This window comes from Lemur catta, chromosome 5 (genome assembly GCF_020740605.2).
Source record: "Lemur catta isolate mLemCat1 chromosome 5, mLemCat1.pri, whole genome shotgun sequence".
Taxonomy (NCBI): domain Eukaryota; kingdom Metazoa; phylum Chordata; class Mammalia; order Primates; family Lemuridae; genus Lemur; species Lemur catta.
In genome coordinates this window covers 101,574,092-101,601,701 of record NC_059132.1, presented here as the reverse complement: position 1 = coordinate 101,601,701, position 27,610 = coordinate 101,574,092, and the positions used below count along the sequence as shown (strand labels likewise).

General features: G+C 41.8%; 1 protein-coding gene and 1 long non-coding RNA gene across 5 annotated transcripts in view; one reads left to right on the top strand and one right to left on the bottom strand.

Moving 5' to 3' along the window:
* IRF2 (interferon regulatory factor 2) overlaps positions 1 to 27,610 on the bottom strand; it is a 126,484-nt gene that overhangs the window by 75,149 nt on the left and 23,725 nt on the right. The window lies entirely within an intron of this gene.
* Positions 128 to 8,894, top strand: LOC123638648. Its single transcript, XR_006735416.1, has 3 exons — positions 128 to 194; positions 1,885 to 2,051; positions 8,226 to 8,894. It is a non-coding gene; the product is annotated as an uncharacterized LOC123638648 (long non-coding RNA).

Sequence of the window (27,610 nt, the reverse complement as noted above, 5' to 3'; positions counted from 1 at the left end):
CCCCAGTGTTTGTTTCAAGCTTGTGCAACCGGGAGGTGGAGGCGGAGGGAGGGTGCGAGCGGCCGGGCCGGGAGGTGCGGAAGTTCGCCGCCGCTGTTCATTGGCAGGCAGCGCCGCTTTCATCATGTCTCGGAAAAGTCAATTTCATTTTCACTTCCCCACGTCGCGGCGGCAGGAGCAACAAGCGGCAGCTCGTGAGTCTGTGGCTCGCGCGCAGGAGCTCTCCCCTTCGTCGCGCGCACACCCGAGTGGGGTCCTGGGGGCGGCGGGGCGCAGGCTGCGGCTCAGGCCGGAGGCTGGTGGCGGCAGTGGGGAGAGCGGGGCCAGGCGCTCCGTCCTGAGGGTTACCTGAAGGTTGCGACGTAGGGACTAGGAGGGCGTCCCATCCAGTGAGGAGGGCAGATAGATGGAAGTGGTGTTGAGAACCGCTGTTTTCAGAGTGAATGAAAATTCATGTTGCAACACTGCTCACACCTCGAAGGAGTGAAAGGAACAACCAATCGAAAAGACGGCATTATTTGGAATCTAATCAGTGGTTGAGGGTGTAACCATTTCATGGGCTGCTACCCTCCCTGACACCACTTGGCGCTCGGTTTAGGAGCGAGGACGATAAGGAAGGCCTGTCCCTTGTAAGTCACAGCCAAACACTGCAAGAGTAGTTCTCGCCTGTCCAACATAAGTTCCCTCACTGCAGGGTGAGATGGGCAAGGATGTGAGTTGCTTTTTCTTAAAGACATCTTGGTCTGGCTGGTCCTGGAGAGAGGCTTGATACTGTAGCACTTCCAGCCAAGTTCAGATTTGGCCTCCTTAACTTACTAGCTGGGCATCCTTGCCCTCAGTGTGCAACTGAAACCGAAGGCCTTGGTTTTCCACATTGCAGTGAAGTTGAGATAAGTGAGAGAATGCATAAGGTACAGCGCCGTGACAGGTGCAGCAAGGCATACAACTTCCTTGGGACCTACCCCTTTTTGGTCCCTTGCCTTAAAAGTAGAGATTCCCATTTAGTTAAATGGTTCTTCCCCACATGCAGTTTCATCAGTCTTCTCCCAAACTTCTCTATCCAACAGAGAAAGTCCCTTCCTGGGAAACCATAACGGTTTATATGTAAACATTTGCCTAAAAAATAACTCCAACACCCCTGTTTGTCACAGAAATGTTGAATTCTGTGGACTGGAAAAAGAAAAGTATCGAAATATACATACGTAGTAAGGAAATAGCTGAGAGTTTAGGATTCTGTTTTGTGGCTGTGGTCTCAGAAATAGATCTCATACACACACCTTATCCCCTCTGTTATAATAGTGACACAGCCAGTCACTTTCTTTTGTCCTATAAGCAAGCAATCAGAGTAACTGGATACAAACTACAGGATCCAAGTTAAAAACTCAATAGTCATTCTTTTTCTTTTACTTTTTTTCTTCTGTACCAAAACAATTGTCCTCCTTTACTATCCCTGGAGTAGAAAGAGGAATGGAGAAGGAAGGAACACAAGGTGTCACCTTGAACTTCTCCCTCATTGCCCATATGGGACTCTGCTCTCACTTCAGCAGCCTCTACTCACAGGCCCCAGAAGTGAAAGAAATTATGTCTAGTGAGACCAGCTAATGCCGCCTTCCTTGTGTCTGTGAAAGGCAGCTGCCTCAGTGGTGTGATTTCAGGGGAGTCAGACAGGGCCGACCCACAAACCTCTACCCTGCATCTTCTATTGCCATGCATGAGGCTAGCACTGGAAACTCACTTGCTCCAGACTGTTGTGATTCTGATCTTGAATTCCCAAGGAAAATTGTTTCAGAAAAGGACACTGCCCTAATTATGGTCCTGGGCGTTGGGGGGAGAGAAGTTTGTTGTTGCCTTATTTATTTATTTATTGGTCATACATCCCTACAGCATACATCCAATCAGTTGTATCCTACTGACTTACTGATGCTACTCCCGACTATCTCTGGACCTGGCCCATCCCTGGTTGCCTGCTAACTGCTCCCTGTCTCCTGCCTTGGATTCTCCCAGGCCAGCAGCCACACTACTGCCCAAGTTCAGTAGAAAATTAACTTCAGGTAAAGCACAGCTCCAATCCTAACTGCCCCTCAAAAGCCTCTCTGTAGACTTCAGAATAAAGGCCATATTATTTGACAAGACACATAAAGTCCATTGTAATCTGGCAGCAAACGACTTTTCCAGCCTCATCTCTGCCCCACAAGCCCTGCAGCCCTCCTCTGCCAAACCAGCTTCCATTCCTTTTTGTAAAGCAACAGAGCCGTCCACTTGTTCATTGTTTTGTCCTTACTTAGCATGGTGCCCGGCACAAAGGCACTCAAATATTTGTGAATTAATAATTATGTGCTCTTTTCTTCAAGTTCTCATATTTTAGACTTGATCAGAGCCTTTGTTTTAGATCTTAATAGCTTTTTAATGTAAATGCAACCCATATTTATCGTACAGAATTTGGAAAATACAGGAAAGTTGAAAGAAGAAAACAAGCCCCCTGATATCTCAACAGTCAGGAATATACCTGTGGATATTTTATGTATTTCCTTCTAGTAATTTTTCTAAAGAGCCGTTTGCAATCCTCTTCTACTCTGTCTCTCTGTGTCATTTAAAAATGCTGACTGTGCTGCCGGCTCTCGGCGATGCCCATGTGACAGCCTTCTGTCCTATTCTAGTTCTTGGCTGGCTTCTCTTCTGCTGCCAGCCCCCTAAATTATGGTGTTTCCAGGCATTCTATTCTCAACCCTCTTATTTTCTCATTCAACATGCTTTCTCTTTGGGTGCTCTCATCCACGCCCAAAGCGTCAAATATTACTCTTTGGTGATGCCTCCAAAATCTGTAACTTCTGATAGCTCTGGACACATTAACTCCTAGACACTCCTCAGGTGCAACAAATTATACATGTCCAAAAGTAAACTCATAACATCTTTCCCACAACCCTGTATTGCTCCCCGCCCCCCTCCCCAGGTATCATAGACTCCCTGCTTTCCTGAGCCCCTGGAGCTCCCTGAAGTATGGGAATTGCTTCTAATTTTCCAGGCCCCTAAACTCATAAAACATAGAATGAATTTCACTCTGGTCTTATGCCCTTGACTGCATATCACTGCAAACCAAAAATGTAAATATGACCCAAAACATCCACATGGTACTGATACACGTCAAGAAGTATTTCTTAGCCTTTTGATGAGATGCATATAGTTATAGATCTCTGCGGAAAATGGATCAGTATAGCAAAATACAACCTTTTGGGAAGTCTATGTAAAAGTAACCTTTGCTATACCAAGAAAATCTGACCAAACATCTTAGTCTGATAGAAAAACTGTTGTTTGAGCAGTCTTGTAAAGTGCAAGTAGAGTGATCTCATGGGTGAAGCATGTTTATATGCCACCTGTGGAATGGGACTTCCTAAAAGGTCTACCTGGATGCATTAGGACCGATTTCTTTTCAGGGGAGTCAGGGGAGGACAATGATTACTTGAACGTGGGCGTACTGCATCTCTCCATGAGTGGATCTTAACTAAGGAAAAAATTTAAAGATATGTTCAGACTTAATCCCTTTCAAATGAGTTTTTAATTTATTTTTCTAATAAATGAGAGATGTTTCATAAAATAATCATTCAAGTCACAAACATTTGTTGAGTGCTCAGGAAAGTTTGTCAGCACTGGGGATACAGCAGTGAACCAAATGGATGAAAGTCTCTGCCTCCAGGAAGTTTTCTTACTGTCTAGTAAGTTGATGTGCTAATTTCCATCGTAGCATCCCAGTAATGGCACCAGCATCATCTCCATCTATAATCACGGCCTTTAGAACTGTACATTAAAGTTAGGAATGTACACTATGATAGCATACTAACTGAAGTGTATTTATAGCTGTGATTAAATCAGGGGGCCCTCGTGTCTGTCAGCTGATGCTCCAGTTTTCTCCAGGGTGTCACTGGCACCACTTCTGTCCTGGCCTCTGAGTCTCCATTCTGTGGTGCTGTAATTCACGAGGTTATAAAATCATGGAAAACAAGAGTTCCACACTTGCCAGAGCAGTTGGCCAATACAAAGCCATAGATAATAGTCCTGCATTGCAAAGAACATTACTGTGAAGTCTAAATTGAATAAACATAGAGCCAAGTTCAATTTTCGTTGAGGCAGTAAAACTGTGATGAAGTCGAAAAAGCCTTCAGTCAAAGTTCAAACATCATTGGCATCAAGCTAGAGAAATCCTTGAGCATTTTTGACCATTACTTCATGTAATGGTTCCTTCTGTTTTACTAGGAACTCCAAAATAAGGGTCATTTTGTCACAGTTGTTCTCTGAAAATCATGAATTTAAATTGAGTAATATATTGCCCAGTCCTTAGTAATAAATATTTATTTTGTCCTGTTCTGATGAGGAAAGGGAAAACATACTCTCTAAAATTTCCAAGATTTCTTTATTTGTGTGTGTGTGTGTGTGTGTGTGTGTGTGTCAGTTTTTCTTGTCCTGTGTTTTCAACTTTGAAAACTTCATGAATTGTTTTTTGGAGTAATTTCCCAAATGGTTATGGTATATTCATTATTTCTCTATGGTAACAAACTACAAAGTAGTCCTTTTACCTTTAAAGGCAGATGGAAAAAGTGCTTATAGTTTTGCCTTGAAGTTCTTTAGAAAGAATCACTGTGATAGTTTTGGGTATTGAAGAGATTTGAAAGAGATAAATTTCAAATTTGTAACCTAAATTCAGAAAACTACTTGTTTCTCTGGCCATCTGCATATTTGAAGAAATTTATTAATAGTGTTTCTATTTGTTTTCTTATTTTAAAGTATTTAATTGTCAAATAAAGACTAAATATATCCCAAGTGAACAACATGATGATTTGATACACTTACATTTTGTAATTATTACCACAATCAAATTAATTAACACATCCATTACCACCCCTTCTGTACATTAGATCCCCAGAAATTGTTCATCTAATAACTGAAAGTTTATACCTGTTTTCCAACATCTCCCCATCCTGCCCCCAACCCCTGGCAGCCACTGTTCTACTTTCTGCTTCTATGAGTTTGACATTTTTGGATTCCACATCTAAGTGAGATCATACAATATTTGTTTTTCTGTATCTGGCTTATTTTACTTAGCATAATGTCCTCTGGGTTCATCCACGTTGTTACAAATGACAGGATTTTCTTCTCTTTTTATGGCTGAATAATATTCCATTGTATACATGTACCACAATTTCTTTATCCATTCACCTTTTATGGACACTTAGGTTGTTTCCATATCTTGGCTATTGTGAATAATGCTGCAGTGAATATGGAGTACAGATATCTCAAGATACTGATTTCATTATTTTATTTTTTATTTATTTTTTTTTCCCCTCATGTGCTACTGTCTATGGCAAATAATTGAACCATACCCTTGTGGTCTCAGCAAGGAGTTTTATCCATACTGATGCCTCACGTTTCCTGTGGAAACGAACACGCCAGACATTCCAGCACAACAGCAGGACCCAGAAATCTTAAGCACTAACCCACGTCTTTCCATTCCCCACGGCTGGCTCCAGGGAAAGCCCATTTTTTTAGAGGTATACCCAGAAGTGAGATTGCTGGATCACACAGCAGTTCCATTTTTAATTTTTTGAGGAAACTCCATACGGTTTTCCATAATGGCTGTACCAATAGACAGTCCCACAAACAGCGTGCAAGGGTTCCCTTCTCCCCACACCCTCACCAACATCTATCTCTTGTCTTTTTGATACTAGCCATGCTAACAGGTATGAGGTGATATCTCATTGTGTTTTTGATTTGCATTTCTCTGATGATCAGTGATGTTGAGCACTTTTTTGTATACCTGTTGAGTACTTTGTACACCTTATATGGAAAAATGTCTATATAGGCCCTTTGCCCATTTGCTACAACTTTCACTATTTCTCAGTAAGCTCCAAAGTCACAGTGTATGAAGTTTGATGACATTCAGTGTATTTTCTGCCTCCTCAAACTTTATAGCATTTGGAATCATACACCTTTATACTATTTGAAAATGTTTGGAACTTTGCCAGTCAGAAAGAAGAGTGTCATAAAACAATGGATTGAAAGGACTTTTTAAATTCTCTCACTTTCTCGACAAAATTCATCTCCACTAAACCCATAATGTGCATGGCAGTTCACATACATCGCTCTCTGCCTCTCTCTACTCACTGCCTCATTCACCTTGGACGCAGCTGGGTGACATCTCCCGTCCATGTTCATGGAGTGCGTGATGCTCCAGACTCTGCTAGCTGCTGGGAAGACAGCAGGCACCAGACCAGACCCCTGCCCCCACGCAAGTGACGCTCCGGGGAAGGGGAGGGCGCCAGGCAAATAAGCCAGCAAACCAGTGCAGTAGTTACAGATCTGTCCACTGCACTGAAGGAAATAAACACGAGCTTTCATAGGAAATACTGTGCCATCTCGGTGGTCAAGGAGGCATCCTCTGAGGAAATGAGATTTAAGCCAAGATGTGAAGAGTGAGAAGATCCTGCATGGTTTGCTAGGGCTTAAATGACAGAAATCTACTGTTGCCCAGTTGGAGGCTGGAAGTCTGAGATTAAGGTGACCACAGGGTTGGTTCCTTCTAAGTCTGTGGGGGAGACTGTTTCATGCCTCCTGGCTTCTGGTAGCTTTCCAGCAATCTTGAGAAATGCATCACCCTGATCCCTGCCTCCATGCTCACATGCCATTCTCCCTGTATGTGCCTGTGTCCAGATGTCCCCTTTTTATACGGACACTTACATTGGTCATATTGGATTAGGAGTCCACCCTACTGTAGTATGACCTCATCTTAACTAATTACTTCTCCAACTACCCTATTTCTAAATAAGGTCACTTCTGAGCTACTAGGGGTTAGGATTTCAACGTGAATTTGTGGGGAGGGAGACAACTGAACCCACGACAGGTACCAATTGTGCGAAGAAGCACCAAGCTGAGGGAATAGCTGCGACAGAGGTCCTGAGAAGCACAAAGGGTCTGGCGTATTCTGGGAACTGGCAGAAAGTGAGTGTGACTTAGAGTTGTGAAGGAAAGAAGGATATGGCTGTGGTGGACAGGTGGCAAAGGCCAGATTGGGGGGTTTGCATTTTATTCTAGGAGTAAGGGGGACATTTCAAAGGGTTCTAAACAAGAGTGACATGTGGTTTTAAAAGATCAAATTATACATTTCCCAGTTGTCTCTTTAACATCAATGAAACACAAGGATTTCTTAATTTGTTGATTTCCCAAAGGAATTTGCAACAGTTCTTTCATTGCCCTCTCAGTCTATTGCATGATGAATTTACTGAGAAACACAACATATTTATGATCTGAAATAATTCAGTCTTTTTTACTCTACTTTTGAATTCCTAAGTCAAAATATTTATTCCCTTTAACTCTCCGATTTTCGTCTCGATAAGTAAATAAAGTTGATTAATGACCTTTTACCAAAAAAAAAAAAAAAAGAAGGCTATTCAACTGTGGATTTCAGGCACACACTATTTTCCTCGTTCTGTTTTGAGTAAACAGTAATAATTTTCAAAGATTGGGTCACCACAAAATCAGCATTCATTTCAAAATTGTAATGGTTTCAAATGTAATTAACTTTGTTGATTCCAAAAATTTTCAGATTCTTTTCCATAAGAAACTCCTTGTATGATAAATATTTTTTGCAAAACTGAATTTTTGTTGGCAAAACAATCAGCATAAGTAAAACTTAATGATTTGCCTCAAATGTTTTGTAATTTCTAAGTAAATATTGGTTTAACACATTGATTGCCACACTAGAAAAAAAAATTTTCCCTGGGGCCATACTGTTTTATTAGAACAAAACGATCCTTTCTAATTTGTTACTTTTTATTGTTTTCTGTGCATGAGTTATATGCAATGCAATTCACATTTTTAGAATTAAATTGTCAGTATTAATTGTACCAATAAGAACATCAACAAGTCAACAAGTACGATTTTCACAAACTACAGGGTTTTGCTTGATAAAGCCCCGGGATCAAAACTGGAGTGAGTTAAATACAACTCACGTGGCAGTCAATGTGTTAAACAGCCCATGGCATGTCTTTTTAACCTGGAACTGTAGATACTGATTTTAGGGACTACACCTTTTCAGCCAAAGAAGGTCTACTTTTTTCTGCTTTACATATTGAAATTCTAAGTAGGATGCCATTTGGGAAAAAGATTCTGTTGCTTGAAAAAAAAAGAAAAAATATCAAAGCCACGAATAACAACTGTTAGTTTTACTTCATTTTCAGATAATTGGCGATAAGAAAGAAAACACTGCCAACCAGGATTGAAACACCGTAAGATTGAAGGAGAGAAAGAAATATGTACACTGAGAACCATCAGGCTGTGCAGGTGTCAACATGGCGGGGGAAGCTCACGTTGGCTAGCCAGGCAGAGCCAGCCACTTGAGAGATACCAGCGTTATAGTTCCATCATCAATTGGGTTATGCTCAAATTGTCCCCATCTTTCATTGTTTTTATTTCCTATCTTGATGAGGACTTTTTGTCTTTTCAATGATGTAGAACCAACAGAATTATGTCCAGTTGTTTCACAATGTATGTGGTTGATGTCATGCTTCTATAATACTTTCTGACAAAGCTTTTTTCCGATTGAGAAACTGAAGAAACATTATCTCTGACTCTGTCATGGCTCACAATGCTTTTAAATATCTTGCCACATATACACTTTTTTATTTGTTGACATTTTTGCTTATTTTGAACTTTATGCCGGTGGGAAATATTTAGCTATACATTGAGGGTAAAAGGAAAATAAAGTTTTCTAAGCATAGTATGACCACCACAAAGATGGTCATATACATAAAATCAAAGGCAAGTACATCAAAACATTCACAGTGGTTGTCTTTGAGTGATGCAACTATGGGAGATTTTGTTTCCTATTGAAAAAGTAACATTTTTAAGAATAGGTTTTATTTTTATTAATATAAAAATATAAATAATTTTATAGGTGATTTCAAAAATGTATTTCCTCATACACTTATGAGTTTTTATATATTAAACAAATCACCAGTAATGTTTAGCTGATTTTTCCATAGTGCTTCAAAAAAGAAAGTACTGATTAATACATTCAAGATATCTTAAACTAGTATCTTTTAAGAATTTTTAAATCTATATATCTTCAAGTTACATAGAAGATCATTTTTCATACAATGCTACATAGTTTCTCCTAATCTTTAATTTTATCAAAATGGTTTTCAAAACCATTTGTTTTTATCTTAGCAGTTCAAATATTGACTCTCCAAAGGAATATATAACATATAAGAACAAACTTCCTGGGAATCAATGCTCCCAAAATGTGAAAATAACCCATACAAACTAACCTATGTCCCCCTCGATAGCTATTAATAAATGATACATTCCATGACCACAATTAATATTTAAATAATATTTTGCTTTGACAAACATGTTTTAAATATGCTATTTGAAAAAGATTAAGAATTCAAAGAAATCTATAACAACAAAAGAATCTTTTCTAATGGTAAATTTCATTTCACTCACATTAAATTTCAGTTTTTAGCAATCAAACTCAAATTCTTAGGTCTCAAAAATGAATGAGGACTCTAAGAAAAATACCAAACTTCTTTGTTAAATTTAGTGTTCTTTTTCTTTCTGGCATTTTCATATTTATTCATCATATGGCCTGTTTTGCCTGCTCAATTTCCATATGCAGCCAGATCAGCAGCAGGGGAAAGCGAAGAACATCTCATTTGAGGGCAGCGAAGGAAAGGATTGCAGGCACTCACGCGAGCTCTTTCGCTCTCTCTCACACACAGTAGAGGACGGTTGCCTGCACCTAGATCCTCATTTGGAATTCAAAACATTTTTTCGCAGAGAAACAATAAGAAACTATAATATTGTAAGTATATAGTTCACCTTCATTATGGGTTAAAATAAGAGTTCATGGGCTGGCATGAGAACATACCGTTTTATAACATTGTATACATAGAAAAATTTCATTCTGTAGTCCAAACTGCTATTTCCAGAAGAAACTGTTAGAGCACCCTGGAGTGTGTGGGCCTGGGGCCGCCTGCCCTCAGCAGGGCTGTGCTCAGCGCTTCAGAGGAGCCAGGGAAGAAAGGCCTGGCTTCTGACTGCAGGGTGCATTGGGACACAGAGCCTGCAATGACAAGATCATTCCTGCAAGACGGAAATGGTATGGAGTCACACCCCCAGGTAACATTTTCATACATTCATCCATCTGCTCATTCAGTGTCTTTGACTTTGTATTATAATGTAGTAGAGTGTTTCTTGAGTTTACAGTATAATTATCTTTTTCATCTCTCTTTTTTAATATTTCAAATACTTTGTCTAAAATAAATGATAAATAAAACAAGTCTAGTAGGTTAGAGCACTACAGATTTAAAAGAACTTGAATGCCTGTCAGTAACTGAAAGGTTGACTTCACTGTGGTTAACCCATTCTGTGGGATGTGCACCAACAAAAAAGAACAAATTAAGAATATCTGTTGCTCTGGAGAAAGGACCAGGATGTATGGTAAAGAATGAAAATCAAGATGCAAAGAAATGTTCATATTATAATCTCCTTTTTGCAAAGACAACAGTGACTCCCCTCCAAAAAACTTTGAAATAAAAAGGATAAAGATGTACATACCAATCTATTAACATTGGCCACCTAAGGATGGGTGGGCTGTTGATTTTTGTTTTTGTATTGAGAAAAAAAATGATAATTTTAAAACAAAATGAAATTGTGAAAATGCAGAAATTAAAGAGAAAATAAAATCACTTTAGTTTCTTAACTCTGTTTTATTTTATTAGGTAGTCTGTGTGTGTGAGTATGTGTGTTTGAACTACCCTGGCTAACTAATTAATTAATTAATAGATATTTCTTGCCCCTTATGTTTATATCACTCCAGGGGCCTTCTAGCAAGAGTCCTTTTCCCCAAAGCCGCCCAACAGACCCACATGCAGACATTTAAATAGGCAGTCCTTTCAGTTCCCTCTGATCTGCCCACTCTCCCTGTGGGAAAGCCCCACTGCAGCCTTTTCTGTGAATCTCTGCAGCCTAAAGGATAAGGGTTTCTTAAAGTGTAAAACTGTGGGGGTTGAGAATTATCCCTGTCACGCCATCCTGAGTCTTGTGCCTGCTCTAGAGGTCCTCTGCCTTGTCCTAACAAGTTCTCCTGCATCACCTTAGAGAACCAACACGGCTTCTCTCCAGGCAGGCTGGATGCACCCACAGGAAGAGACAAGCAGCTGGTTGAGTCTGGTCCACTGAGGACACTTTGAGAACAAAGTGCCATGTACGTTTCTGCTCAACACCACTCGGGTGCCCACAACACCAGTTCAGAGGCCTCGTAATGAGCAGGCACCTTAGCCCAGTTTTCTCTGTACCTCCTTTGAACAATCATTCACCAGGAGATAGATGTCCCTTTCTTCAACATGACACTTTCATCAGTCAAGCACAAAGCTAACAACTGTAGGTAGTAAAAAATGAAGCACAATGACCACTACCAAAGGAAAGGCATAGAAGGCTTCCCGCAGAACAACAAATAGCGGAGTAATTAAAAATAGATTTATATATGTATATGTGTCTATTGTTAACATCTAGCCCTACAAAACCTTGACAGAAGCCTTCAGACTTAAACATCCTCTCACCCCACAGAGAGCACCAATGTGACAAACTCATCTGGTCCTATAGTCCAATCCAACTCTGTATTTAAACCAAATGGATTTTGTTGAATTATATAGTCAAGATATTGGCAGGCTTACGAAACTAGTTGTTGTTGGTTTTTTTTTTTTTTTCAATTAAAAACTGGGGATGGGAAGGGGAATCCTAGATCCAACATATGGAAGAAATATGTGCATTTAATCAGATTTCCAAGGCAGCTCTTCAGCCTCTGAAAGGGCAGACTGAAAAAAACTATTTCCTTGTGATATTTTGACTGATTTCTCAGGAATTAAAGAGAAACGTGGCAGTCACCAGATCAGCGCCTGCAGACGCGTATTCCTTGGAGCCTCTCAGGACGCCCGTCAGTAGATGGGCAGATGGGCTGATGGTAGTGGACTTATTCACGGCCACATTCAGGGTGTATGGAAGAGGAGCCTCAAGTTACTTGTTAACTCAGCATTTCACTCACAAGTTACTTTAATTACATGGCTGTGTCTATTCCATAACACCAAACAGCTGGCAAAAACTACAGAAGATGTCTAGTATCCAGATGTTCAGCTTGTGGTCGTGCACGCAGAGCACCTGTGCGCTGACGCAGGATCTTAGCCAGAGGCTGGCAGTAGGAGCGGATGGCCCTTTTTCTATACAGTTTATTGCTTCCAGTTAGCCAGCGTAAAGCCCAAATTAGATTAAAAATGTGTTTATCTCTAAGTTTGGGCTTTAAGTTAAACAAAAACAAAGGAACTGTTAAAATCTGTAATATGGTGAGCCACATTTTCTGCTATAAAAATGTACGAGACTCTGGTTTCAGAATGGCAGAATAAAGACATACCCAAACCATTGCCTTCTCTGGAAAGTCACTGAGAAACAGCAAGGAGAACAGGTAACAGAAATACACATCCATCTTTAGGAAACTAAGAGAAGTCTATAAACTTAGAATTTAGAAGAGGGATAAATATGTAAAATGATGGATATCCCAATTACCCTCATTTAATCTTTATACAGTATATGAATGTATCAAATTATCCCATGTACTCTAAAAATATATACATCTATTATGTATCAGTGAACAAAAAATAATTTGGGGAGAGGAAAAGCAAATGACTTAGTGGAGAGAAACAAAGGCAACCCATAGCACCCACAAAGGCAGTTGGAGAAGTGAGAAGTGAGCTGATTTTCCATATAGAACCCCCAAAGGCACAGGAATAGGGGAACTAGGCAGGAGGCTGCGGGATCATATTAAAATCTAACAAAGAGCAGTAAGATCTGTCTAGCTCTCTACCCGCACCCAGTTCCCAAGCGACTGGTTGATTCCCCCCTCCCTGCAGGCGCTGAGGGCAGCAGTGAATTCCTTCCAAAGCCAAGGAATTAAGGGACAGCCAGCCCACAGAGCAGTGAGGTGGCCTCCATTTCTCCCCCTCCCCCACCGCTCAGACTCAGAACACCAGCCTGACAGCGAGATTCCCAGAGGGGGACTGGAGGATCCTGCCCCAGAGGGAATGCTTGCAAGCAGTGGTATTTGGCGACCTTCAGTTTTCCTTAATGAAGACCACCGGTGTTACAAGCCCAACACATGTATACAGAGCTTTCTTGTCAGCCTTTTTGGTGCCTTACTTTTAAAGAGTGTGTGACAGCAAGTGTTACAGCGGGTGGTCCCGAGGACAAACCGAGCGGCACACAGAGAGTCGGAGAATCCAAGTTTATTCGCCAGTGGGCCCAGAGGGGTCTCGCCACCAAATTCTGAGCCCCGTCTACTCGATTTTTCCCGTTTTTGTTAAGTTGGGGTGGTCCCCCATGGGTGGGGTCTCAGGTGGCTAACGAGCCAGGATGTAGGTTAACTGATGTGTCAGGTAATAGTATTATGCTGATGTGCCAGGTAATAGGTTAGTTGATGGGCCAGGTAACAGGTTTAGTGTTACGCTGATGCGGGTCTTCCGTGAGGGGTGGGGGTCGCAGGTGGCTGACGTGCCAAGTAATAGATGGGGGTTTTCCTTATCAAGTGAACACCCCAGGGTTAAGAGACACAGGAGCAAAAACTCTTAATTTGACCAAGACGAAAACAAACAATAAAAGAACTCAGAGGAAACAAAGATGATACACGGAAAAAAAATTCAGAAAACTTCAACATCATCAGAGATGTGAAAGAACATATTGTGTCTACGAAATAAGAACAAAAGTATAAAAAGAGTAATTAGAGAATAAGGAAAAGCTTTTAGAAATTGAAATATTTTTAAAAATTAAAAATTCAGTAGAATAATTGGGAGATAAGGCCAAGTAAATCTCATGTAAAGTGGAAAGAAATCATAAAGAAATGGGCAACAGAAAATAAACTAAAATAAAAACAAGAAAAATGGAGGATCACTCCAAGGGATCCAATATCCAATAGAAATCCCAGAAAACGAGAATTAAGACAACAGTGGATGGGAAACTAGTAAAGACATAATATAAGAATATTTCCTAGGAAATTTCCAACAGCATGATTTTCCAAATTCAGAAGACATCCCGACGTATAGCACAATATTTGAATGAAGATAAGATGTGAAAACTAAGATCATCACAGTTAAGAACTAAAAGGACTGTTGGCCATGAAAGAGTAAAAGCCCTAGACTTGGCCTCCTGGAGCAAACAACCAGAAAACCAGACAAAACAGACAAAACAACCGTCCTCAGGCACTGAGCCATTGCAGCACAGGACTGTGATCCTTGAGGGAAGGGAAACAAGTAAAGTAGCCTCTGGGAGGCCAAAGCGGGAGGATCGCTCAAGGTCAGGAATTCGAGACCAGCCTGAGCAAGAGCGAGACTCTGTCTCTACTAAAAATAGAAAGAAATTATCAGGACAACTAAAAATATATATAGAAAAAAATTAATCAGGCTTGGTGGCACATGCCTGTAGTCCCAGGTACACGGGAGGCTGAGGCAGGAGGATCACTTGAGCCCAGGAGTTTGAGGTTGCCGTGAGCTAGGCTGACGCCACGGCACTCTAGCCCTGGCAACAGAGCAAGACTCTGTCTCAAATAAATAAATAAATAAATAAAACTGAATCATGTCATTAAGCAGTAGAAATTATGAACAATCTAAGTGATGGCCACTCAGTTGGATTCATGTTAAAGGGATAATCATTCCCAGTGGTTTAAAGTTTGCAGTTTTATATTGCTGGTCACCAATGCCCAGGTGAGAGGTTTATTCTGCCTTGTGTTCTCTAGTTCTGCAGTCTCCAACCTGGTTCATGGCCGGTTTGGCCCCTGTCCGTGGAAAAATTGTCACTCTGATAAAACCTGTCCCTAGTGCCAAAAATGTTGGGGACCGCTATAGGTATGGGCATCAATACTCCAAACTGCTGGACAAAGAATGACTGGGAAATGGTAAACAACATTCCCGAAGCTCACATGGGCCTTAGAATTTATCAAGCTCCTGAGAGCCAGAATGGAGAAGCCTTACAGATCATCCAAGGCATTTATGTCAGTAGGGCTGAACAATCCTTGGAGTGAAAACCATTTTAGCCTGGCTTTAGAAAATCTTAAAAACAGGTCTTAAAGGGATCAAACTGATCTGCAAGTATAACTGCCTGCCTAAACAAAGCCAAAAAAAAAAAGTATTAAAGATAAAAAAACAAAGAACAAAAAACCAAGCAAACCAAAATCCAGATACTCAACAATATAAAATTCAAATGTCTAAAATCCAATAAAAAATTACTAAATATGCCAGGAAGTAAGAAAATACAACCCATAATCTAGGGGAAAAAATCAATCAATAGGAACAAACACAAAAGCCAGGGCTAATGAAACTAGAAGACGAGGATGTTTTTTAAAAAGCTATTATAATTGTAAGGACATATTTAAAGGAAAATATGAACCTAATGAGGAAAGAAATGGAAGATATGAAAAAGAACCAAATGAAATTTCTAAGATAAAAGTATACCACCTGAAATAAAAATCTGACTGAATGGAGCCAGCACTCAGATCTTGGTTTCTAAAACTATTCTGCAAGAACAGGAACCAGATCTCCTTAGAGAAATGGCTGATTCTAGGACTGGCCCAGCGAATGTACAAGAAGGGCCTGGAGCATCTTGTGGTGCCAGAAAGTAAAGAAGTGCTAAAAACAAAATGATAGGAAGTAAGAAAGTGCTAACAAGTAAAATGTCAAAGGGACAACGGTAGCAAACTGAAAGGCCAATCAATGCTGGAACAATCTGAGCACGAAAATAAATACAGTTGTCCCTCAGTATCTATGGGGGATCGGCTCCAGGACCTTGTGGATACTGAAATCTGGAGATGCTCAAGTCCCTTCCATAAAACAAGGTAGGGAGGTATAGCTCAGGGGTAGCACATTTGACTGCATAAAGCAAGGTAGTGTTTGATATAACCTATGCACTTTTTCCTGTATGCTTTAAACCATCTCTACATTACTTATAATATCTAATACAATGTAAATGCTATATAAATAGTGGTTATAACTATATTGTTTTTATCAGTATTATTATTTTTTGTTTTTTATCTTTTTAAAAGTATTTTTGGCTGAATCCCTAGATACAGAACCTGAGAATAGGCAGGGCTGACTATACTGAATTATAAACCAAGGTATAAAATAAATATGTGTGAGCCCACACTAATGTAGAGCAATGATTGAATAAATAATAAATAAATAAGGAGACACAAATAACACATATAGAAGACTTTTAAATCATTTATATAGATATTTCTTCCTCACTGAGGTAGAGCATAACTCCCACCCCTCAAGTATGGGCTTCGCATAGTGTCTTTGTTCCAAAGAATGCAGTATGGCAACAGGAAGGAAAGTAAGGCCATAATGGAGAACACAGACACACACTATCTCAGCCAGGTGACCAGAGTTAACATCATTAGGGACAAGTCATGTTAACACCAGGTAAACTTGACATGATGTGGTGAGAAGGGCACTTTACCTCTGTGGTCTTCCTCCTCCAAACACAGAATCCCGGTGTGATAAGCAGAAAAATGGCCCCCAAGATGTCCACGTTCTAATTCCCAGAAGCTGGGGATATATTACCTACATAAAGGGACTTTGCAAATGTGATGACGGGTACAGACTTTGAGATGGGGAGATGATTCTGCCTTAAACATGGAGAATCTTTATAGGCTGGGGTCAGAAAGAGAGAAAGATGAGATGATAGAAGAAGGGTCAGGGAGGGGGGACAGTTGCTAGGTTCGAAAACGGAGGGAGGGGGCCACCAGCCAAGGAATTGCAGGAATTTAAGATGTCCTCTAGCTAGAAATGCAAGGAAACTGGAATTGCCCCCGAAGCCTCCAGAAAAGAATGCAGCACCCCCGCTGACACCTTGATTTTGGCCTAAAGAGACTCATGTCGGACTTTGACCTACACAACTGTAAGGCAATAAATATGTGTTGTTTAAGCCACTCAGGTTGTGGTAATTTGTTACAAGATCAATAAAAAACTAATACATCTGATATAACTGTGAGAAAAACATCAGACAAACCAGAATTCAGGGACATTACACAACATACCTGACTACCACTCCTCAAAACTGTCAAGGTCATATAAAACAAAGAAAGTCTGAGAAACTGCCACAACCTAGAGGTGCCTAAGGAGACACAACTACCTGTAATGTGGGATTCTAGACGGGATCTTAGGACTGAAAAAGGACATTAGGTAAAAACTAAGGGAATTTGAGTCAAGTATGGACTTCAGCTAATATGAATAGTAATGTATCAATGTTTGTGCATTAGTTGTAGCAAACGTACTGCAGGAATGTAAAATGTTGACAACAGGAAACTGGGTGAGGGGTGTGCAGGAACTCCCTGTAAATCTTTGCAATGTTTCTGTAAATCTAAGACTCTTCTAAAATAAAAGTTTATTCTTAAAGTTTCACTGGATTAGCAACCAAAAAAGACACAAAAGACTCAGGAGTATTCATAACAATAGCAAGTTCTATCCAAAATTAAGCACAGAGATTAAAAAAAGACTTAAAGAAAAAATGGACAGAGATTGAGTGATTCCTAGGACAATGCAAAGCTGCCTGACCTGTATGTAACTAAAGGCCCAGAAAGAGGAGAAAAAGAAGCCAGAAAAACATATTTGAGGAAATAATGACCACAATTTCTCCAAGTTTGATAAAATAAGCCTGCAGATCCAAGAAGCTCAACAAACCCTAAGCAGGGTAATCAAATTAACAGCAAGAGAAAAGACCACAGTTAGGCATATATCATAGTCCAATTTCTGAAAACCCATGTTAAAGAGAAAAATCTTAATAACAGCTGGAATAGAAAAGAACACATTGTATACAGAACAAAAATAAAGCCAGCAGCAAACTTTTCATCAGAATCTTTCAAGCCCAGAAGATAATGGGAAGATATTAGTTTATAATCACATTGATAAATTCAATTTTAAAAGCCCTAGACATAAAACTTAGAATTTAATCAAAGAGATAAGATTTGCATGCTGGAAAAAATTAGGATATAATTCCAAGGAAATGTATCAACCTATATTTAGTATGCAGACAAATCATAGTGCCAGTTCCCTTTTGCCATGGTTGTAGTGGGTTGAATGGTGACCTCTCCAAAAAATATGTCCATGTCCTAACACCCAAAACCTGTGAATGTGACCTTATTTGGAAAAAAGAGTCTTTGTAGATTTAGTTCAATTAAGGATGTTAAGATGAGAAGACCATGCTGGATTATCTGGGTGGGCCTAAATTCAATGACAAGTGTCCTTCTAAGAGACAGAAGAGAAGACACATACACAGAGAAGTTTATGTGACAATGGGGGCAGTGACTGGAGTGATGCCACCACAAGCCAAGGAACACCTAGAGTCACCAGAAGTTGAAGAGGCAAGGAAGGATTCTCCCCTAGAGCCTTTGGAGGATTGTGGCCCTACTGGCACCTTGATTTTAGACTTCTGGTTTCCAGAACTATAAGAGAATATATTTCTGTTGTTTTAAGCCATCAAACTTTTGGTAATTTATTTAGCAGCCCTAGGAAACGAATACAACAGTCATTTACCCTGAGTTTCTCTGAGTCTGCAGCTCTATAAGAAATCCAGTAAAGTATCATAAATATCCAGTTTGAAGCCAAGAATTATGATCATATGTAGGCTTTTGCTATGTATATAATATTAATAACTATTGATTAAACACCTTTAACTTTTTAAGTATACAAAATCAAATAGGCATAAAATCTTTAACCTATAACTACCTTATTTTATTTCACTCCCAGATTCTGGGTTCATTAGATTTTTATATAACCAACCTCAATCCCAAATTGAAAATTTGCCAATATCAGGCAAATTCCTGACTTTGATGTTTCCTACATTTTTATTCCTACTCAATGCAAGGAAAGATCAGAAGAATGCAAGAAAATGGAATAGCACATAAAGACTAGTTTTTTCTTTGTTAATTATGGAAAAAATTATCAAATACACTTGCTTTTCCTCTATATACTTAGCATAATTTTAAAACTTTTTGATATATTAATACTATAAATGGGAACAACTACATAGATTAAAACTAAGTATTTTCAGAGCAACAGTAAGTCCAGTGATCTTGATATCTTGATAAACTTTAATCAGTAGAAAAATTTTAGCTATTTCATATGGCTTAACAAAATATGAATATACCTGTGTGTGTGTATGTGTGTGTATACACACATCATATATATATATATATATATATATATATATATATACACACACACACACACATCTATCGATCTATCTATATTCTATTGTCCTATTTCTCTGGAGAACCCTAATACTATAGACACATACACACACACACACACACACACATAGAGAAGGGGAGAGAAAGAGTAATTTATTACAGGAATTGGCTCATGTGATTACGGAGGCCAAAAAGTCCCACTATCTGCCATCTGCAAGCTGGAGACCCAGGAAAGCTGGAGGTGTAATTCTGGCTGAGTCGGACTCTGAAGCCCCGAGAAGCAGGTGAGCTGATGATGTAAGTCTTAGTCCAGGTCTGAAGGCCCAAGAACCAGGAGCAAGAGGTATCAAGGGTCAAAAGAAAATGGATGTTCTAGTTCAGAGAAAGGGAATTCACCCTTTCTCTGCCTGTATATATTCTATTCTGGTACTCACCCAACAGATCGAGTGACGCCCACCCACACCGAGGGCAGATCTTCTTTATTCAATCTACCAACTCAATGCTAATCTTTTCCTGAAAGACTGTCACGAACACACCCAGAAATAATGTTCTACCAGTTAGCTGGGCATCTCTTAGCCCAGTCGAGTTGACACATAAAATTAACCATTACATATGTTTATGTGTGTATGTGTATGTGTGTATATGTGTGTGTATATATATATATATATATATATATATATATATAGTCACAGAGTCATTAACAAAACTGAAACGTATGTCTACTTACTTTTAATGACATTATCTGACCAATTTTAAGTAGAATGACCTATTTTTCTGAGTAGTGAGGGATTCAGACCAAGCCAAGTATTCTCAGCTTTCACCACCAAAGAAAGAAAAAAAGCATATGGCACTAACATTCACCGAGTCTAAAGTATGTGCCAGGCACTCTGTTGGATCCTTAAGCACTCATCGCCCTGAGAGGTCATTCTCTTTGAGGCTGGGGGTCCAACTCCCAGCTTAGTGTTTTATCATCTTTGCCTGGTCTGCTGCAGCAGGCTCCTTTCTGGAATCTCTGCTTCTACTTTTGTTTCCCAGTAGTTCCTTCTGCTCGGATGCACCAGAGTGTTATTGAAATATCATGTCACTTGCCTAAAGCTCTTCACACATTTCCCATAGCAATTAGAATAAAATTCACACTCCTTTCAATGGCCTACAAAACCCCTCTCTGCATATCGTCTGGCTCATGCCGACCTCTCTAATTTCCTCTGGGACTCTCCTTTTCCCTGTTACCATGCTTAGCACAGGGGTCTACACACTACCGTCTACAGGCAAAATCCAGCCCCTGCCTGGTTTTGGACAGCTCCTAAACCAAGAATGGTTTTTACATTTTTTTAAATGGTTGGGAAAAAAAATCAAAAGAAAAACAATATCCTGTGACACATGAAAATTATATGCGATTCCAATTTCAGTGTGTGTAAGTTTTATTGCACCACAGCCATGCTCATGCGTTTATGTACTGTCCAGGGCTGCTCTTGTGCTAAAATAACAGAGCTGAGCAGTTGCAGCCAAGACCAAATGACCCACAAAGCTTAACATACTTACTAGCTGGCTCTTTACAAATGGAGTTTGCCAACCCCCACGCTTTAGCCACACTGATCTTTCTGTTCCTAAAAGCCCCTCTGTGCTTTTCCTCCTCCGGGCTCCCTATTTCCTGGTCCATTGTCCTGGTATGTTCTTCTCTAGCTTTCTGCATGGCTGCTTTGTCCTCATAAGTCTCACTTAACTGGGACAAAACCAGCAAAAGGTCACATACTGTCAGACTGTATCTCTCACCATAAAATGACCAGCTTCCAAACCCTGGATGGAGAGCTTTTGTTTAAGATTCTTTGATTCCTATCTGGCAGTAGGGAGGGAATGAGATGTTTTCTTGGGGCCACGGTTGGCTCTGAACTCCATCAACCTGGTGACTCCTCCTGCAACCAGATGTGCCCCACCTGCTGCACCCAGGAGACTAAGAAGCTAGAGGAAGAGACTGTGTTCCATATCCTAGATGCAGAGAAACAAAAGAGATGTCACTGAAACTCTCCTCACCGTCATTTCAGCCACTTCTCCACCCATTATAGACAGCAAGGCTGCAAGCACAGCCCAGAATTCTTAATGCAGTTGTGCGCATGGGGCCTCCAACAGAAGATGAGGTTTTTCTTTTTATTACAGTCCACCAAAGAAGGCGTCAGTAGGCCCTCTGGATAAAAGTTGAATCTTTTAGTGCGCAGCATGGTCAATGTGCACAGACCTTAGACCGGAAGACCCCCCTCCATATCAGGTGTGGGACCACACCAAGCCATTCGCCCACTCTGAGCCTGTTTTGTCACCTGTAAAATACCAACTGGCCCAATCCTCTTAGAGATTGTTTGAGGAGCCAATGAGAAAATATTTGCAAAACTGCTTTTTAAACTAAGTCTTAACAAAACATAAAATATTTCACTAGCCCTCTCTTAATACCACGAAACAAAAACACAAATTTTTACTTAAGAAATACCACTGTGACAACTCCCACGATTTTGTGAGTATATTAATTAAGAGTATTTAATTAAGTTGGTATGTCCTTATATGTATTATTTGGTTTTTAAAAAATATATGAGAAAAAGTTATGTATGGGATTTTAAGGGATGTTGCATAGACTGCAGATACATTCTGTGAGATGCAGGCGCCGTGCGTCCGAGGCGGAGATGAGAGAGGGAGGTTCAGAAAAGTAAATCTGCAGGGGTCACAGACCCACGCCACGCCAGGACCTCCGGGGTAAGAGTAACACTCACATTTATGTAGCAGCTTTAATTCAGAAAGTGTGTGTTTCCCAAAGCTATTTGCGACGGGGGTCACCGTAGGATGGCTCTGGTGCTACTGAGTGCAGCGAACACCAAGGGGAGCATTCCCACAGAGGCCGCGGAGGGAACTTGTGAAACAGGATTTAGAAGAAAATGCAGTAAGTCCTTGGAGAACAAGGCCACTGCTGGGTTAAGGCCTGGGTTTAATGTCAACCCGCCTGTCAGTCAAGGCACGTGTGGGGACCGTGCGGTGCCCAGGCCCTGGAGTCGGAGACGTGGGTCCCAGTCAATGCTCTGGCACTTTTTGGCGGTACTAGGTTGCTCTCCGGGAGCCAGTTCTCTCCTCTGCAAGATTAGGACAATATGCTCTGCCTTTCCCAGGTTCTGCGAGGAGTAGAAATAACACAAGGACAGCAACGTGCTCTGTGTGCTGCTCAGAAGGAAGCTGTCATTGCTGCTCTAGCATGCTGGGTCAGTCACCGCAGTGATGTGCACTTCATTAGAATAGCATCCTCTTCGCCAGGCTGCAGAGGTACCAGTGTTAAAGCAGAGCTGGTAGGAGAAGCTGACTAATCCTATCAGGGCTACCTGGAGATGACAAAAGCACTGCAGGAAGAGGGAGAGGCATCTGCCTCCTCAGGTGCCAAGGTAGCAGAGAGAGTCTTCACAGGGCCAAAGACTGGGAGTGAGTCTGGGGTCTGAGTCAGAGGATGGGTGCAAGCCCAGAGCATGGGGATTGTTATAATGGGGGTCCAGGGCTGCCAAGAGAACCCTAACCGCAGTCCAGAGGGAAAGCCAAACCCTGAGCTAGACAAGTTAAACTGAGCGTGAGCTGGAAAGGTAGGGGTAGAAGTAGAAGGGAGGCCAGGAGCCAGGAGAGGTCCTGAGTTGAAGTGGAAGAGAGGCCAGGAGCCAGGAGAGGCACAAGGAGCGGGTGTGTACACAGCTTCTACAGGATGTCTGCAGCCAGGGTGTGGCGGGGGGTGGGGTGGGGGGTCTCCTGCAGCACCAGCTGACTGTGCAAAGCCCGGGCCCTCAGCCCCATCCTCAGCCACTCACACCTGCCCACAGCCTCCTGGGGGGGTCGACCTTGCCACGTTCCAGCGGCACCCACAGCTCTGCTCTCTTCCTCACCTGTAAAGAGCAAGAGAACCAAGTGGGCAACAGAGGTTAGGGCCCATGAGAGGCCACTCATCCTGGCCAGCAGCTACAGGTAGACAAGGACACTCCAGGCCCCCACCAATCTGGAAGGTCCCCTTGCAACAGATGGAAGAAGCAATGCCATCCGGCAAGAGCCAACCCTCTTGCCCACGACCAATGCCATCCTCTCAGCACAGATCTCTACAGCAAGTCACTGAGCATCTCTAGAGTGTGCAGCTTGGAGGTGGTGCAAGACCCTCATGCATTCTGATGGGGGACCGCCCACGCTCCAGCACACCGCCTTCCCATTCCGGTCGGCCCTGCTCTACCTGGCTTCATGCCCCTTCCCTTCTCAACTGCCAGCAACAGCCAGCAGATAGTATTTCCTCGCAACAGCTCAGTACAACCAGCTAGTGTAAAAGAGCAGGTAGTTGAAGATAGTCAATAAATAATGTAAAAAACAGTGAGGAATGTGAAAGATGAGGGTTTTTTCATATACAAACATACTTTGTGAATTTCCAAGAAGAAAACATAGCATATGGCATCTCTCAAACTTGATGGTCTTATGGAAAATGTTATGGGCTAAATTGTGTGTCTCCCCAAAATCTGCATGTCAAAGTCCTAACCCCCAGTACCTCAGAATGTGACTGTATTTGGAGATAGGGTCTTTAAAAAGGTCATTAAGGTAAAACGGGGTCATTAGGATGGGCCCTAATCCAATATAACTGATGTCCTTATAAGAAGAGGAGATCAGAGCACAGACAGAGACACCAGACATGGGCACAGACAGAGGAAAGACCATGTGAACACACAACGAGGAGGCTGCCACCTGCAAGGCAAAGGAGAGAGGCTTCAAAAGAAACCGAACCTTCGACACCCTGACCTTGAACACCCAGCCTCCAGAACCGTGAGACGATGGGTTTCCGCTGTTTAAGCCACCCAGTCTGTGGTCTTTTGTATGGCAGCCCTGGCAAACTAACGCAGAAAACCCATTAATATCCGAATGATCAGTTTGGGATATGCTGGAATAGAATTAATAATCACTTCAGGGCCGGGCATAGTGGCTCACACATGTAATCCTAGCACTTTGGGAGGCCGAGGAGTGAGGATCACTTGAGGCCAGGAGTTCAAGACCAGCCTGAGCAAGAGCGAGACCCTGTCTCTAATACAAATAGAAAAATTAGTTGCGTGTGGTGGTGCACACCTATAGTCCCAGCTACTCAGGAGGCTGAGGCAGGAGGATCACTTGAGCCCAGGAGTTTGAGGCTGCAGTGAGCTGTGATGACGCCACTTGCCCTCATGCCCGGGCAAGAGCATGAAGCCCTGTCTCAAATAATAATAATAATATCAATGCTATTTTATTACCATCTATTCTGGACATGTATTCATTTTTATTTATTAGTTATCTAGTATCCTTGATTTATAAGCACTAACTTTCCCCACCTTTGTGTGACTTCTTTGCACTCTATTCTTGTAAATCCTCAGACGGCCAGTCTCTACCACTGCAGACGGACAAACACTTCCCACGAATTATCAGGCTTCACTCCTAATCCCTGGCCAAGGGCTTTGAGACTGTGGTGACTTTGTGCTGTGTCAATGTGGCTAACCTAGAACTACGTTTCCCAGAAAATCTGAGCAAAATCTGGAAGGCAGAAGTGACACAGCAGCTGTGTTTGCAGTCAGAAAGCCGGTGCCGGGTCAGGCACCGTGGCAGCTCACACACAATGCCACACATCTACTGGCTCCTTCTGCTGGTCAGGGCAGCAGCTGAACCTGCAGTTCCTCCAGCTGTCACCAGAACTGCTTCTTTAGCTTCTCTGAATCCTGGGTTTACGACACTTGCATGGTGAAGTGCACCAGCTCCTCTGCGGGCCACCCTCATTGTCAAGGTTGGAGGGCTGGAGGCATGAGAGACCAACGTGGGAGATGCTGGTTCCAGCCTGCCCATGCAGGAGGTGTGCTTGCCCTCTCCCGCTCCACAGCCTCCTCGCCAGCCCTGCTGACCTCTGGCCCCAGGCTGGACACAGGGACGACTGGTTGCACAGCCCGCCTGACCAGCTCTCATAGTCATGTAAGTTCTAATCCCTATGATAAACTCTGCATTTTTCTCAAGGTCGATTTTCTTCCATGATCAAGCTTTAACTGATACAGATTTTGGAACCAAAGTAGGTGCTGCTGCAATAAAACCCTAAAACGTGTGGCACTGGCTTCGGGACCTGGTAGTGGATAGAAGGTAGAGGGGCCTTGAGAAGTCCGTCAGTGAGGGCTTAACTAAACACAAGAAAAAATATTATTGAAACCTGGAAGAAAGGAGACATTTTCATGTAGTGGTGGAAAGTTTAGCAACGTTGAAACCCCGGGTAACTTGGAAAACAGAAAATGTATCAACGAACTGTGGGATTTAGTTAAGGGGATTTACAGGTACAGGGTTGAAAGTGCCACCTGACTTCTAGCTGCCCACCATAAAATAATAGAAAATAGAGATGAGCTAAAGAACAAACAGTTAAATATAAAGGTGACAGGAGTTTGAAAATAAGATGGTTTCTCATTCTCAATTTCTCCAGATGGCAAACAAAGCTAAAATTAAGAAATACCTTCTGGAACTGGTCTAGAGGGAGTGGGCAGATGCCACGATCTCTCTCCTGGTGGTACATCTACAAACCCTGGGGGAGACATAAAGCAACTAACAGGGCACTCTGGAAGGAAATACTAGCAGGTAGGTTGGGGAAGGAAATCAAAACTCCCAGAAAGACCAATAAGGGGGTAAGTATCCTGAGTGTTTTTTCCCTCCCATATCTCTTGGCATAAACTCAGGGCAGCCAGAAACCTGGAGCTGCTTACGTGACATGGACAGAAAAAGAGAAACTTTCTAATCTAGGAAAGGGAGCAGGAGTCTCTGCATGAGAGAGTGGGGGGAAATCTGGCTTTGTTCCATCCTGACCTGCCCTGATACCACAAAGCAATCAGACCTGGGGGTCTTGGGGAGGAAATGAGTGTATTTCGCCTGTGGGAGGGGTGTAGGTCTTTGTGGCCAGAGGGCAGACTGCCAGAATACATCATCCAAAGATGGCCATAACAGTATCTCTCATCCCACATGCTCTTTTAACAATGTGATCTTGTCATCTTCAATCAAGAGATGAAGTCTATGTCTCTTCCCCTGGAACCTGGATGGACTTTTTTGACTGCTTCAGCCAATAGAGTATAGCAGAAGTAACCCTCTATGATTTTAAGGCTAGATTATAAAAGGCAATGCAGTTTTTTTCCTGGCTTTTTCTAAGGATACTTGCTCTTGGAACCCAGCGGCCATGTTGTAAGGAAGCCCAGACCACGTGAGGCCACATGTGGCGGTGCCCACAGACTGCCCCCGCTGGAGTTCTAGGCAGTCACCCCCAGACTGTAAGCGATAGTAACAGTGAATGATTTTTATTGTTTTATGCTACTAAAGTTGGAGTGGTTTGTTACAGCAACAGAAAACTAGAACAGGGACCATAAAAACAGCTGTTTTGGTTACTTTCTCATCAACTCTCAGATTTTCTTCAAATCCAGTGTCCTACCCCCCAGTTGGAACCACCAGCCCTGCGTATTGACTGCTAACGTTTCACCACCACATTCTCACCCTGCGGGTTGCACTTTTCCTCTTGGTCTGTGGTGCCTTCCTCACGAATAAGGAAGCCCCATACAACAGAGGTGACACTAGGAATTGCCCCCAAGCTTAGGAACCTCAGGTGTGAGACCAGGAAGAAGGAAGGCCGGTTAGGTTACGCAGTGTGAATACTAAGCCTGCAGAGATCAGAGATCAGAAGCCGAGTTCCCTGTGAAAGTGGGGAGTAGTAATGAGTGTAGTTATCACAACGGAAGTGTAACATTATGCAAACCTAAAGAAATGTGATGGAGAAATACAGAATAAGTAATAAGTGGGAGAGTTTTTAAAAGGCGAAAGGAAGAAATTAAAGGAATATGGGCAAGAAAATGGGAAAATGGATACAGGGAGGGAAGAGAGAAAAATCATGAAGTGAGAAATAGAAAATGAGGAGAAAGAAGACCAAACGCAGTCCTCGCACTTGAGGGTGTCCCAGAAGTCCCTGCTGCAGGCACGCGAGCGTGAGCAGAGTTCCACGACAGCCAGTATGTGTAAAAAACGTGCTATCACTTTACTGTATACAGTCTATGCTTCATTTAAAAAGAAAAAAAATGTATTCATTCGACTAATGAAAACCAATTTTATGTTTCTCTTCTGTTAGAACATTGACATTAACATAAGTTATTGCCATTTATTAACAATGTAAAATTATGAAATGTGGAGATGGGACCCAAAATTTGAGTGTATCCCAGGAAAAGCCTTTATAAGGGCAGCTTCGCTCTCTAGAGTTCACACAAAAAGATTGAGAGAATGTATTGAAATGATGGAAGCTGGCATCCTGACCATCTGTTA